Source organism: Tyto alba, unplaced genomic scaffold, assembly GCF_018691265.1.
Source record: "Tyto alba isolate M040663 unplaced genomic scaffold, T.alba_DEE_v4.0 Super-Scaffold_6, whole genome shotgun sequence".
NCBI lineage: Eukaryota > Metazoa > Chordata > Aves > Strigiformes > Tytonidae > Tyto > Tyto alba.
The window spans coordinates 26,485,025-26,497,980 of NW_024881327.1; the positions used below are offsets into that span (position 1 = coordinate 26,485,025).

Genomic DNA, 12,956 nt, shown 5'->3' on the forward strand with positions numbered 1-12,956 from the left:
GAATTAATACCTGCATCCACACTTTAGATTCTAAAAACAAAACCGTACAAAACCTGGTGATCACAAATTTGTGTTACTAAGTAGAAGTCGTCACACAAATTCTGATACTGCCAAGCTCCTCAAAACTAAAACTCTTGGGGAGTAGTAAACCGTCAGGGTGGTCCCCCAACTGTTCCCAATTCAAAAAAAAAAAAAAAAAGCGCATTTTTGTGTCTTACCAGACCCTTGCACAGAACACAAAATGCTGTTGCATGCAGCCCTGCACACGGAAAATAGTCCCTGGCTTAGCACACATTATTCCCAAAGTACATGTAAATCTCCAGCTTTTTAAATCTACATTTCCTTTGATCATTGATTCTCAACAGTTGTAACAACTTACTAAAAGGAAGAGAAGTAGGAAATATCATGGTTTTCAACTGTGTCCTAGAACACAGAATAAATACATAGATATAAAAATATCCCCCCTTCTGTCTGACAGTCTTCAGTCTTGCTGAACAAGTTTAAGATTCTTGCAGATTTAGTCAATGAAAAGCCAAAGCAGCATTCTTAGATTTGCAATCAATAGCCAGAATAAACACAAACATACAGATTTAAAAGCTCTATTATAGCTTTCCTCCATCTTTATTTTCCCCAAAACTCTCATATAATCCCTGTTGTATAAACCATACATACAAAAAAATTATAAAATGACAGAATTTGGCTTAATGTCATTTAGGCAATGCTATCAAGGTTAGTTAATATAAATCTATGATGGTGTTTAGCCAACTAGTTATCCCTTGACTATTCTCCAGCAAACCTGGCTATTTTTCTTCCATTACTCTTTACTTTTTCAAGGGGTAATAAAAGGGAAAATTGCAACATCATAACTTCATTTAAAGGGTAGCATTCATACAAACCAGCTCTCTCTTAGTGAACTGCACAGCCCCAAGTATACAGTCCCACAGGGTGGTGGTCAGGGTGAATGAGCTAATTTACAACAGTAAAGTTACCAGATTTAGACTTACTTCATATTCCTAGACTAATACCTTTGTTTTGCTTCACTACTTTAACATGATCCAACATAAAATTAATTAGGTGAATGATGCCTGAACTAGTGTATTTATATTCCAAAAAGCCTGAAGATGGAATAGAAACAAGTCAAAGTTAATTGATAAGAGATTTCTTATTATAGCTACTCATGAGAAGTCACAGAACAGAGTACTCTCAAGTGACTTATCTTGCCAACCAGCGTTTCTTCAAAATGAGCCTTCGGCATGGAATAATGACCCCAACTGAGTGATAACAGTCAAATGTAAAAAGTAATAAGCCTTATAAACATACAAAACAATTTGATACTTATTTAGTTTAAAAAAACAAACTACTTTGATTTTGTATTAAAACAGTTCTGCTGAAAAAGCTCTTCCAATTTTTAAAGAGTAGTGTCTGAAAATTGCCTAGTTACCTGAAGGACAAGGTAAGCAAGACATTAAGTATCCACCATAGAGTCTCAAGTGTACTTTTTTTCTTTGCTCTCTCCCCAGATTTATTAAAACCAGTAACTTGAATCCATTTATGCTGTGTGAAACCAGAACAGTAGACCATGTTTAGAATGTATTCCCTTTCTCTCTTGATGTCTCAGATGGACAGAACAGCAAAGCCTGGACTTTAGATGCAACCTAATCACTTAGTGGCACACGGGTATTTCATGAATAGCTACAGCAAATTAGGACTTCACTAACACTGCAATTTTATTGAGGAACTTGTATAACATACCACCAGTATACAATGTGTAAGCCACTAATGTGAAAAAGCTGATCTTCTGCAACAGAAAGACTGTTAGGAAACAAAACTTCAGCTGTCAGCAATGGAAAGTAGTACATCCTAAAACATTTTTATATTGAACTTCTCAAAATTTAAGGCAAATTTCTCACTTTAAGGAAATAAATGAGAGAAGCAATAAGCAGTGAAACTACTGAAAAGTAGCAGTTAAAAAGGGTGCAGTATAGCTAAACAGATAAAAACGTTGCTTAAAAGACAAGTTTTAATCACACATGGGCAAACTGAAACACACAAAAATGACAGCACTTTTAAACTGTGAAAAGCAAAGGTGTATCTTTCAGTAACTGCATGTCAAAACAAAGTAAAAATGAAAAACCCAATTCAAATCTGTACAATATTGAAGCAGCAGAAATGCTTAAGGAGCAATATGATAAGACTATTAAAATCTCTTCAAATTGATCAAAAGCAGGCAGTCTGCAAAAGAATTTGCAAGCCCAAGAAGTAAATATGAAAGGAGCCTTTGAGAATTTGAAGGCTACGTCACAAAAGCCAAATGAATGATTTGTCTGTGATAGCAATTACTTTCCCAAAGTTTTTAAAAACTAGGGATGAATGAACAAGGCCCTGTCTGAAACATTATAGAATGAATTTATGAATAAGTACTAAGTCATTAGGATTTAATGTGACTTTTTATCATTAACTACACAGCATGAAGCTGAAAAGTAGTAATGTCTCAAAAACTAAACAAGTCTCTGAAGGAGTCAGCACCTAAGCACAGAGCACGACTCAAAGGGACACTGTCTTCAAAAAGTCTTCAGATAGGTCCTCCAAGGGCATAGCTACCATGAAAAAGAAGGGACCTTTAGTGTACTCTTGGGCCATTAATTCAGAAAGGAGAGGAACAAAGTCTTCATAAGTGAAAAGATAAAGCTGCTTTCAGCATCAATCAATGAGAAAAAAATAGAATACTCAAAGCTAACCATGGCTGCAGACTCCAAAAGACCTTGATTTTGTCAAGATCCTCATGGACAGAGCAGCAGATGGCATTTAACACTATTTAATGCGTGACTAACGAATCTGGGAAGGAAAACTCCAGCCCTAATTCTGAGATAGCTTCTACTCCCTTCAGAAAGTTCTGGAAGTATAGACAGCTCACCAAAAACATCACAAGCTGTCGAATATAAACAAGATTACTTGTTAAGGATAACAGGAGATAACATCTAGAAATCTATGCTGAATACCATCAACTAGTATTGAACCTAAGAGAAGATTTAGAAAACTAACGGAGTGCAGCATGGATCAGATATGAAACCACACTCATGGCAAAACTGAATAGACTAAAATTTAATCCTTGAGCACGACTGCAGAAGACAGAGGAAATGGTTCATTGTTCCTCATAACAGGAACTAGACAGTTGTCAGACAGGTTTAATATAAAGGAGAAAGTATTTTTGTATACCCTTCAAATATAGTTTCATCTTTTAATAAAACACAAGCCCAGAGGAAAATAAACATTTAGGTAAGCTTAGCAGGCTAGAAATATGATAGATCACCAAATACTTACCCCATTTAAGGTATGTTTAAGCAAAGACAACAACCAGAAACACTTCCTGGCTAGATGGGGATTAAATCTGACCAAGTATTTACAAGTTTGGTCCCAAATCCACACTAACTCACTTTCCTGTGTAGACAGTGGGGTGTGCTTCACAGTTACTTCTGTTGTTTATATTCTTGCTTGTACCTTCTAAAGAAGCATTTGCTAGTTAATAGGATGTGCATAAATCACTTCATGTTAAGACCTACAATTGAGGGATAAGGTTTTTACTTAGACATAAGCAACATGCAGACTTTCAATTGCTCTTCAAGGATCTTTACAGTGGTTGTTTGTTACATGGAATATTGCAACCTTTTCATTCTCATTTATTTGAAATAGACAGGTAATGGGATTCTTGCTGATGATGTAACAGCACTTGTTCTTAATCATTTGAGACAATCTTTTGACTAGTTGGAGAACATGCAAATGGCACATGCAGCCCAGTGAAATAACTTCGAAGTTGGCCAGTTGATCTCCAAGTGCTTTTTCACTCTAAAATATTTCAGAAATTCTGAATGTCTGGTCATGGTTAAGATGACAAATCCATTGAAAATAGCCCTCTTGAGTTAAAGATTAACCTTATCAAAGTTGCACATGGCAAGAGAATGTTTCTGCGTGACAACACAAAAGGGTTCACATCCATGAAACAAAACATTCGCACAGGAAGTAGCTAAACAAGAAACATTCAGAACACACAAACTTCTGGTAACAGTCTCATATTTTATTTCAATTAATCCACACAGACATAGAAATAAATTGAAACAGTTTTTGTTAAATTATTTCAACAAATGGTGAGGTTCTTGTTTAAACATGATCATTGAAGATATGTAGTTTTAGCCATTGCTTGTCTCAATTCCACTTTTGAGACAATATATTACAGGTGACAGCTGGAGTCATCTAGCATGAATTCACAAATCAGCCACTCATAAAAATCAAAAAAGCCAATGTTTAATATCAGTCCAAATCCCTTGCACATGCTGGTTTCCTCCCTGTAAAAGAAGTTTTATGTAATTTGCAGTCAGTGTCACACACCAAGAGGTAACTGGCCTAAGGTTGAGCTATATGAACATGCTACATGACACTAACCCTTAAGTCAGAGCTATTTCTCAATACAAATGTCTTCATTTGTACAGGATTTTCCTTTCCCATACAGTTGTCATGGATTCCATTCCAGAGGACTGGCCAGATTAGAATAAATGGATCTAATAACCATCATAAACTTTCCTCAGATTTTCTTTTCTATATAAAGTTCTGATTACCACACGTTTCCACTAGTCCAAACTAATGTGGTTTTGTTTGTTGGTTTTCAGGTAAGGAATAAATTAAGCTTTAGACATAGAAGGCAACCCATCCACTAACATTTGATAATCCTTTTTAAACCACATACCTGGAAGCCAACCAGTTTACAAGGAATTCTTCTCACTCAAGACGTTTATCGTTTATCACATAAAGCACCAATACATTCAAGAAACCTGAAAAAGTCAGATTTATATGAAATTGATACTAAGACTCAGGTAACTTCATAATCAGATGACAGTTCAAAACCTACCTACAAGCTATTAATACAGTTGAGTTAGTAGCTTCCTGAAATTCAGTAGTTTCATGAACGTGTTCCTCTCAGGATGATCCAAAGAAGAGTTTCAACCTCACCTCTGGGTTTGAGAGAGAACTTTTATACCCCTCTGTGTTGGCCACTTAAGACACAGCCAGACTTAAGAGGGCAAAGCATAAAAGGGGAATAGATGATAGTACTGGTTTTTTTCTTATTAACTAAGATGATCTGAACTTGCCATTTACTCAAAAGATATTACAATTTGCTTGAAATTTACGAATTCTCAAAAAACAACAACTAAAACTATCTGCAATTGTCATTAGACTAGAGCACTTACCTTCTGACAGAAGGTATTATTCATTCCTAATAAGTCCTGAGCATTACTTCTAATTTAGGTGTGATCATCCATATCTAGAAAATTTCAAACAAAGTTGCTAAGTAGGACCTCTAAACAGCACCAAAAAAAAAAAAATTTGTCTAATTACAGACCTTCTTAAAGCCATATCCTGCAGAGTTAGTGTTATGTGGAATTAGACCCTCCTAAAGTTCATACTCTACAAAGCTGTAGAAGTCATTTACATAAAGATCATTATCACATCAAGACCTAGAGCAAAAGGTAGTCAATGGTTCAATGTGTTTAAAAGATTTGGTTTTAATTAGCTCATTTAAACTAGGTAGAACATCTTTTTCAACATCTTTTAAAATATATGACTAATCAGAAACAATTTAAGTTTATTAAGCCTAAATTGCTTTCAAGTGTTGACACCACCCTGAAGTAGCCTACAAATTTCTAGATGTAACAAACCAATATTTACCAGCCAATACATCACTACTTTGTGCCTATTTACATATACCTTGTAACAAAGTATACAGAGCTCAACCAAGAAATCGAAAGTCAATGTTAACAGACTTACTAGAAGACTGGGCCAAGAGCCTATGCAACCAGCAACTTTCCTTTATTTGAAAAGTTAAGATCAGTTGAACTTAAGTGCCTACAGCATGCAGTACCCTAAACGCTGCAGGTTATAACTGTAATTTTCTTGATGCAGCCTATAAAAAAAGAAACCACCACACTGAATCAGATTTGAGTTCAGTGCAGCTCAATACCTGTAATTTGGAAAAGAACATAAGGGTACAAATGTACACAAATACTTCTTTGCCACACGGGGATACAGACCAGTACCCTCAGATACACGTTCGTCTTTAAGTGGTACCAAGTCTCAGGATTCAAAGCCCTGGGTTTCTGAAGCCCCAAGCCTTACCTAACCAGCCCCGGGATGTGAGGTGCGCGATGAGGTCTCTGTGCCCCCTTACCTAGGGGCGTTCAAAGGCACGGCTCGGGCTCCCCAGCGCTCCCACGGGCAAGGCCGCCTCTGCTTTGCCTCCCGCCCGCGCCGGCAGCAGCCGGACAAACGCCTCCGGGAGCATTGGAAGGCCTTGCCAGTCCCGAGGGGCCCTTTCGGCCGCCGCCGGGGGTGCCTGGGCCGCGCACTGTGGAAGGAGAGAGAGAAATCAGCGCGGAGCAGCGAGGGGTGGGGGGTCGGGGAAGGAAGGGGCGGCTTGTGCCTCACGACAGGCTGCAGCGCGGAGAGGGCGGCTCCGCGCTGGGTTTCTGTGAGGGAAAGGCGCTCTATCCCCCTGTGTTGACTCCCCGGAGCACCGCCAGGCTCCGAGAGGGCAAGATGTGAAGGGAAGACCCCGAGTAGGTCCCATCCACCCCACCCCACCCCCCACCATGGGCTCCGTGCGGGAGCGGCGGCCGCCGCCGCCGCCTTACCGCAGCGACAGGCAACGGCGAGAGAGAGAGAGGGGCGTGCGGCGCCTCCCGCGGCCTTAAATACCGCCCCGCCGCTCCCGCGAGACCCCGCGCGGCGCCGCGGGAAGGGCGCCGCTGCTTATTGGCAGAGCGGGCGCTCGTGACCCCGCGAAAATGGGGGAGGGGGAAGAACAGCTGCGAGCCTAAGCCCTGAGGGGAGGGGCCGCCGCGGGGCTGCCGCCCGGGGACGGAGGGGCGGCCGTTCTGTCTCCGTGAGGAAGCGCCCCGGTTGCTCAGCCGCTCTCCCTGTCAGGGGCGGACCCGCGGCCCGGTTCATGACGGGGCTTTCGTCTTCCGTGGGACGTAATTGCCGGCCTCCGCCCCGGCCGAGCTCTAGGGGCCCGGAGAAACAAAAGAGTCTTGGGCGTGAAGGAGCAGCTGTGTAGCGGTTTTGAGGAGCTAAGAACTGCTGATCTCTCTTTAAACTCCCATCTAAGCGCTACTTTAGGAGGCTTAGGATCTGCCTGTAAGGATAGTGAAGTAAGCCTCAAGCCTGAGCTTAATACCCTGGCTGACGTTCCAGAGCACGCCTGGGCTGCTGCTCGCAGGGCGGCAGAGTGGAACCAGGCCTGTCATCCTGCCAGCTACCGCACAGCATGGATGCAAAACACGGCTGATGTTCTACCTCAGCTGAGATGACCTGCCTGGCTGGGGTTACCACTAAGAAGTTTTAGGGTGAGTACAAGCAGATTAGAATAAACTGGGAATTAGTAGTTTATAGCACCGAGACTTTGAATGTTGCCCAGCAAAGCTAGTAGGTAGGAACCACAACATCTTTGTGCCCATGGAGTTCTGAATTCAACGAAAGTCCCTGCTTCACAAAGAGGTGGATATATTGCTGATAATTCACAGCTTCCTGTCTCAGTGAGCAACAGTGTGTCTGTCTTGGCTCACACTGAGTTGCTACTGGCACAGCACCTGTAAGTGTGTGGAAAGAAAGTAACAGGTTGGCCCGCAATCCCTGAGAGTTTACTGAACCCTGCACTTAAATCACCCTCAGCAGACCTAAACCGACCTGATTCCGCCTGAAACAAAGTCACATAGTTGCAATCAAGGGACCGGGCTAGAAATTGTTTCTTGTTACTTCTAGTTATCTCTTCTGTCTAATTCTTGATACTTGCTTAAAACATTGTTGCAGATGTAATCTCCGCCAGTAAATTTATTGTGACTGCATCAGGATTCAGAAGCTGTCTCGGGGCTCTAGGTAAGTCACTCTCTGCATACGAATTTGTGAGGCATGTAGCTTCAGGTTATTTCAAGTGAGGTCTCTGCAACAACCATTTTCTACAGTTAGATGCATAGGTCAGATCAGTCCTTCCTTGTAACATAGCCAAAAAGATGAAGTGGCATCCCAACGTTTACATTTTTACCACCTTCGCCAAGCACCTCATCAACCATGCCAGTAGATGTTGTTAGGTCTGTTTACATCAGGGCACTTCCACTTTAGGTAGTCATGAAGAAGAATATCTGAAGGCCTACATTTTGAAGTCAGCTAAGTGGCAGCTGTGTGCCTTGGCTATTTTGTGGATTCAGTGCTGAGCTTTTTAAGGATTCTCTGGTGATCTGAATCAAGTGTTCAAATCTTGGAGAGTGCTGCTCTAATCAGTCAAGTCTCTCTTTGTGGGACGCGTGCATTTAATCTCAAACTCACTGATCTGATACCTCTCTGCTGAAAGACTTTTGAAAAACATTTATTTAAAAACATCATGTTGGGTTCACCACAGTGCGCAATTGCCATTAATGTTTCATTTCAATTTCACTGGCTTTCTCCACACTGGTATGAAGGAAAACCGGGCAAGTAAAATCTTAATGTGACCATCAGTCTTTGCAGATAGATGACAGTATCTATCTGCATTAAATAATTGGCAGGTTTGGGACTTTACAATGTGGCAGCTTTTTTTTTTTTTTTTTTTTTTTTTCGTTTTTTTTTTTACTTAAAACTTTGATACACTAGTGTCATAAAAAATGTAATTGAATTAATTTATGCCACAACTTACATAAAATGAAAAGGCTATTTTAAATTCATGCTGAAATTAGACTAAATGCCATTTACAGTATGTCTGATGTCAAAATATCCTTTGTGTTTTGTCCTCAGAGTGTATGTTAGTCAAAATTAGAGCCTGTAGAGCAGAACAAAAATAATAAATAAAATCTTTGGAGAAGAAGCAGAGGGCAAGCCAGATAGTTCTGTTAGAAATTTAAGTTTTCTGTTATTTTTGCTCAGTGAATCTCTTCTTGTTTGATAAATTACTTCCATGGCTAAAAATTTTGCCTCATTCTAGCCAATATGTATCATTAGGACTTAAATATTATCTTTCCAACTGAAAGCATATTTTGTATTGGTAAGAAAAATGGCAGTAAAGTTTGCTAGTGAACTTCCATGCTTAATAAAATACCAGATAAGGAAGCCATTCTTCAAGGTTCTACCTTACAGAAATGTGCGAATATTTTCAGCTGAGTAGTGAGTGTCAGGGAAGATTAATATTATGTAAAGTGATGAAGCAATATATAGAAGTTCTACTGTTCTCATTGTTCATAGCTCCTAATACCATTTTTTTGAAAACACAATTAAGCAGAAGGAAAAAGGCAAGAGTAAGATATTATGAGATAATGACACTTCTAGGCCATTATTGAACATCAAAATGACTGTAAAGGCCTAAACAGCCTCTTCATAGAATACACTGTTTAACAGTTATCACTATAGTACCATTAGCCCATTTTATCTATTCAATCAGCGTTTGGTATATTTGACATCAAAGTGTTTGCTGTCTTTTCTGCTGTCTTTGGGCTTTCAAATCCAATGTCTGGCCAAAAAAAAAAAAAAAAAAAACAAAAAAAACAAAAAAAAAAAAAAAAAAAAAACCAACCAAACAAACAAACCTCTCAAATGCTGTAAATGTATTTTCCTTTCTTCTGTAAGCCAGCTATTTCTGAGAAAAAGAAAGAGATAGTATTCCATCTCTGCCAACTAGTATAACGTTTGCATTAAGAAAGATAGTCAAGATTCAGAGATTAATTTAATACAAAGGTTTGTTTTCTCTGCTTCATATTTGATAGGTGACAGTATAACTTGTTAGGATTCTAAAGATTTTTTTTTTCATATTTTAAATCAAGAGAAATAATTTCTCATATAATCTGAAAATGTTGCGTAAGGATTGCTTTGGTGCTGACAGTCTTTGCTTTGATGTTGACAGTCAGAATAGTGATTCCAAAGTTGTGGTTCATTGGTTTTCAGGTTTTGTTTAGACCAAGAAGCCCCCAGGAGACTCCCCACATTTTCTGTGGATTGCCATGAATTTTTCATGGACTACAACTCATTTTTTACCATTAGAATTTCAGATGCAAATAGAGTGGCTTCTGTGGACCTGCTATGAGCTGTGCACTACAGCCTCAGTCCATGGACTGCAGGTTGCCATTTGGAATTGTCCCAAAGCTCTCAATCCACTCTGCAGTGGGGGCCAAGGTGCAGGGAAAATCCTTAGTCCTCATGCTTGTATCTACATGTTTGACATTCTGTTAAATTCATCTTCATATTTTTTTATAGAACATAATTTAATGTAAGATACAAAATGTATTAAAAAAAAAAAAAAGTTTGTAAAATGCTAAACATACATTGTCAACACTGAAAGTATTTCAGAAATCTGAATTCTCTTTTAATTCTTACTGTATATTCTCTCACCTTCCAGAAAACCGGAGTATTGTTCTAACTGCCTTTTCCATTAAAATGCCCTTTTAATTGCCTGGAAATGTACCCTAAATTTGATTCTGTTCCAAACACTTGTTCAGCAAAACTGACTGATGATTAGCCATTTCTGGACCAGAGTTTATTACAAGAAAAACATAAATGAACCCTCTGTGGAATTTTCCAAGATTTCTAGAGAGGAAATGCAATATCCTCTTTGTAGCACAGAGTGAGCAGATATTCTGCTCCCACCTTGCTACTAACTTTCCTGTGTAACTTTGGACAAGTTGCTACATTTCTCCTGCCTGTTTTCTTGCTTTATAAAAGAAGCTAATATTAACTTGCAACCCAATAATTTGACAAGTCTGAGTGAATGTTTGCAGAGTACTCTGAGAACATCAGATGGAAAATGTTATGAAAGTCCAAGCCTCTGCTAGCCAAAGAGGATATTTACAATAGGGTCTTATTTTATGTAGTGAAATAAAAATGTTCAAGCGTATAACCAGATGAGACCAAGACTGATCTAAAATTAAATGCAGGAGGCATTTTTTGACCTTTCAACAGAAATTATATAAGCACTCTTAGGTTATAAATAGTCCTTTGTTTTCCTTCTCTTTGTCTAACACTCAGAAGAAACACAGGGTTGGTTGTTTGCTATGAAGAGATAGGGCAATGCTTTAGAGTGGAAACAATTGTTCACTGTTCTTGATTTATACAGTTTCTATAATTTTTGTCACTAGCATTTGTTCCTTTTCTTAGCACTTTTTTTTTTTTTTTTTAATCTTCAAAGAGCTAAAGAAATAAACTTTCTAGTCCTGAAAATGACAACACCAGAAGAAAATCAAAACACTCATTAGTCCATTTCAAGTACGAAAGTTTCTTTCCTCTTTCCTCATTTGATATGTGGCTGAAGAGCAAAAAAACTCAGTGCTAAACTGGCACATAAACACTTGTATATTATTTCCTATCTTTATTATGAATCCTCAGAAATACAACATGAAATGTGTCTGCCCTTAAATGAAAGCATTTTTATCAGTGTTAAGGATAATGATACTGAATTCTTCACAGAATGGTGTGTGTGTATATACGTATGTATGTGCATATTTGCAAACATACTTATTTTCCACAGTAGTAAATTTTTAACAGTGCTTAAATTGAATATGTACTTGCTTAACTAATAGTAATTTAATTTTGTGTTTAAAAGAAAAAAAAAAAAGTTTAACAAGCGCAAATAACCTGAAACCTTACCCTGAAGTCAAGTAATTGACATCAGTGAGAAAGCAAAAGTTAGAAAATACCACTTACCTTTTTCTTACTCGTTTTCCTACTGTGTATGATTTCTCTAAGGTTTGCATTATGAGAATAATGTCCTTGATGTTAAAATATATATGAGATAAATGACTTCATTAGTTACCACATTTTGTTTCATGTAAATTTTTAATCACCTTTCAAACCCATCCATTTCCTTCATAACTTTTCACTGAGAGCAAGCACAATTCTCTACAGTAAATTGGAACAAACAGTCTGCAGCAAAGAGTACACAATTAAGCTTCTGGAATAAAAGGGATCTGAGTTTAAAAACCAGGCACAGTGCAGTGCTGTCAGTCTCTGTAGGCTACTTAGAACTGCACTGGAGTCCAATCAGGCCTTGCCTGCTTCAGAGCTGAGGCTGGGGGTGGCCACTCTCAAAATGACACCTCAACTTAACTCCCATTTCCCATGGTTATGTTGAGAAACCCCATGATATTACATATAATCCAGCCCTCTGAGTTTAAGCAAATTAAACACTTGGGATCAAATTCACACATAATGTAAGACCATGAACTTAATAGAATTATACCAAAGATACTTTTTTTTTTTTTTTTTTTTTTTTTTTTTCTCAGTGTTACCTTGTTTGATGGCTCTTTTAACACACTGATTTGTGGATTTTTTTTTTCAGCAACCCTAACAACTTCACTCCATAAATGTCCAAAAAGCTTTCTCCATCCTGTATTTCAAATGTCTGCCATGATTTAGCATAACTGATACAACTTACTGAGGAAAAAAAGTTCTGTCTCTGTGGCAACTCCATTTCCAGTTGTCTTTGCTGAAACTGTCAACAGGATGCCAACTGACACCAAATTTGATATTGTTTTTATAAAGTGGGCACTTATCCACCATGAACTGGATTGAGGCCACTTACCTAACAGCATTCTCAGGGTAGGAATTTATCTTTAGGTGCTACTGCTGATGCCAGATTTGTATTAATAATCACAGACTGTCCCTTGAAATAAATAAATAAATAAATAAAATTACTGACTTCAGAATGTTTCCTGTAAATAAAGCCTGTGGGGCCAGGCTCTATAGCCTGAAACTAGTCTATTCTAGCACCATGAAGTAAAAAGTGTAGCCAAGCCTGAGTGTGTCATACTGCCAGGTATGTTGGGAGCGGAGGCGCCCGTAGAAACGCTAGCAGTTCTCTCTCTTCATTTGAATGATTTCCTCAGCGTAGCAGAGGAACAGTGAATGGCCCTCAAGCTTCTGCTGAGATGAGCAACATATACTAAGGAAAAGGG

General features: G+C 38.7%; 2 long non-coding RNA genes and 1 other non-coding gene across 3 annotated transcripts; 1 reads left to right on the plus strand and 2 right to left on the minus strand.

Moving 5' to 3' along the window:
* Nucleotides 1-4,277: 4,277 nt before the first annotated feature.
* On the minus strand, nucleotides 4,278-6,751 carry LOC116963183. The gene is made up of 5 exons (XR_004408005.2): nucleotides 6,681-6,751; nucleotides 6,166-6,394; nucleotides 5,241-5,314; nucleotides 4,739-4,823; nucleotides 4,278-4,340 (listed from the first exon to the last, which is right to left on the minus strand). It is a non-coding gene; the product is annotated as an uncharacterized LOC116963183 (long non-coding RNA).
* On the minus strand, nucleotides 4,958-5,075 carry LOC116963224. The gene has a single exon (XR_004408040.1). It is a non-coding gene; the product is annotated as a small nucleolar RNA SNORA26 (small nucleolar RNA).
* Nucleotides 6,752-6,891: 140 nt separating the features above from the next.
* On the plus strand, nucleotides 6,892-12,692 carry LOC122154895. Its single transcript, XR_006167019.1, has 3 exons — nucleotides 6,892-7,394; nucleotides 7,858-7,923; nucleotides 12,341-12,692. It is a non-coding gene; the product is annotated as an uncharacterized LOC122154895 (long non-coding RNA).
* The last annotated feature ends 264 nt before the right edge of the window (nucleotides 12,693-12,956 follow it).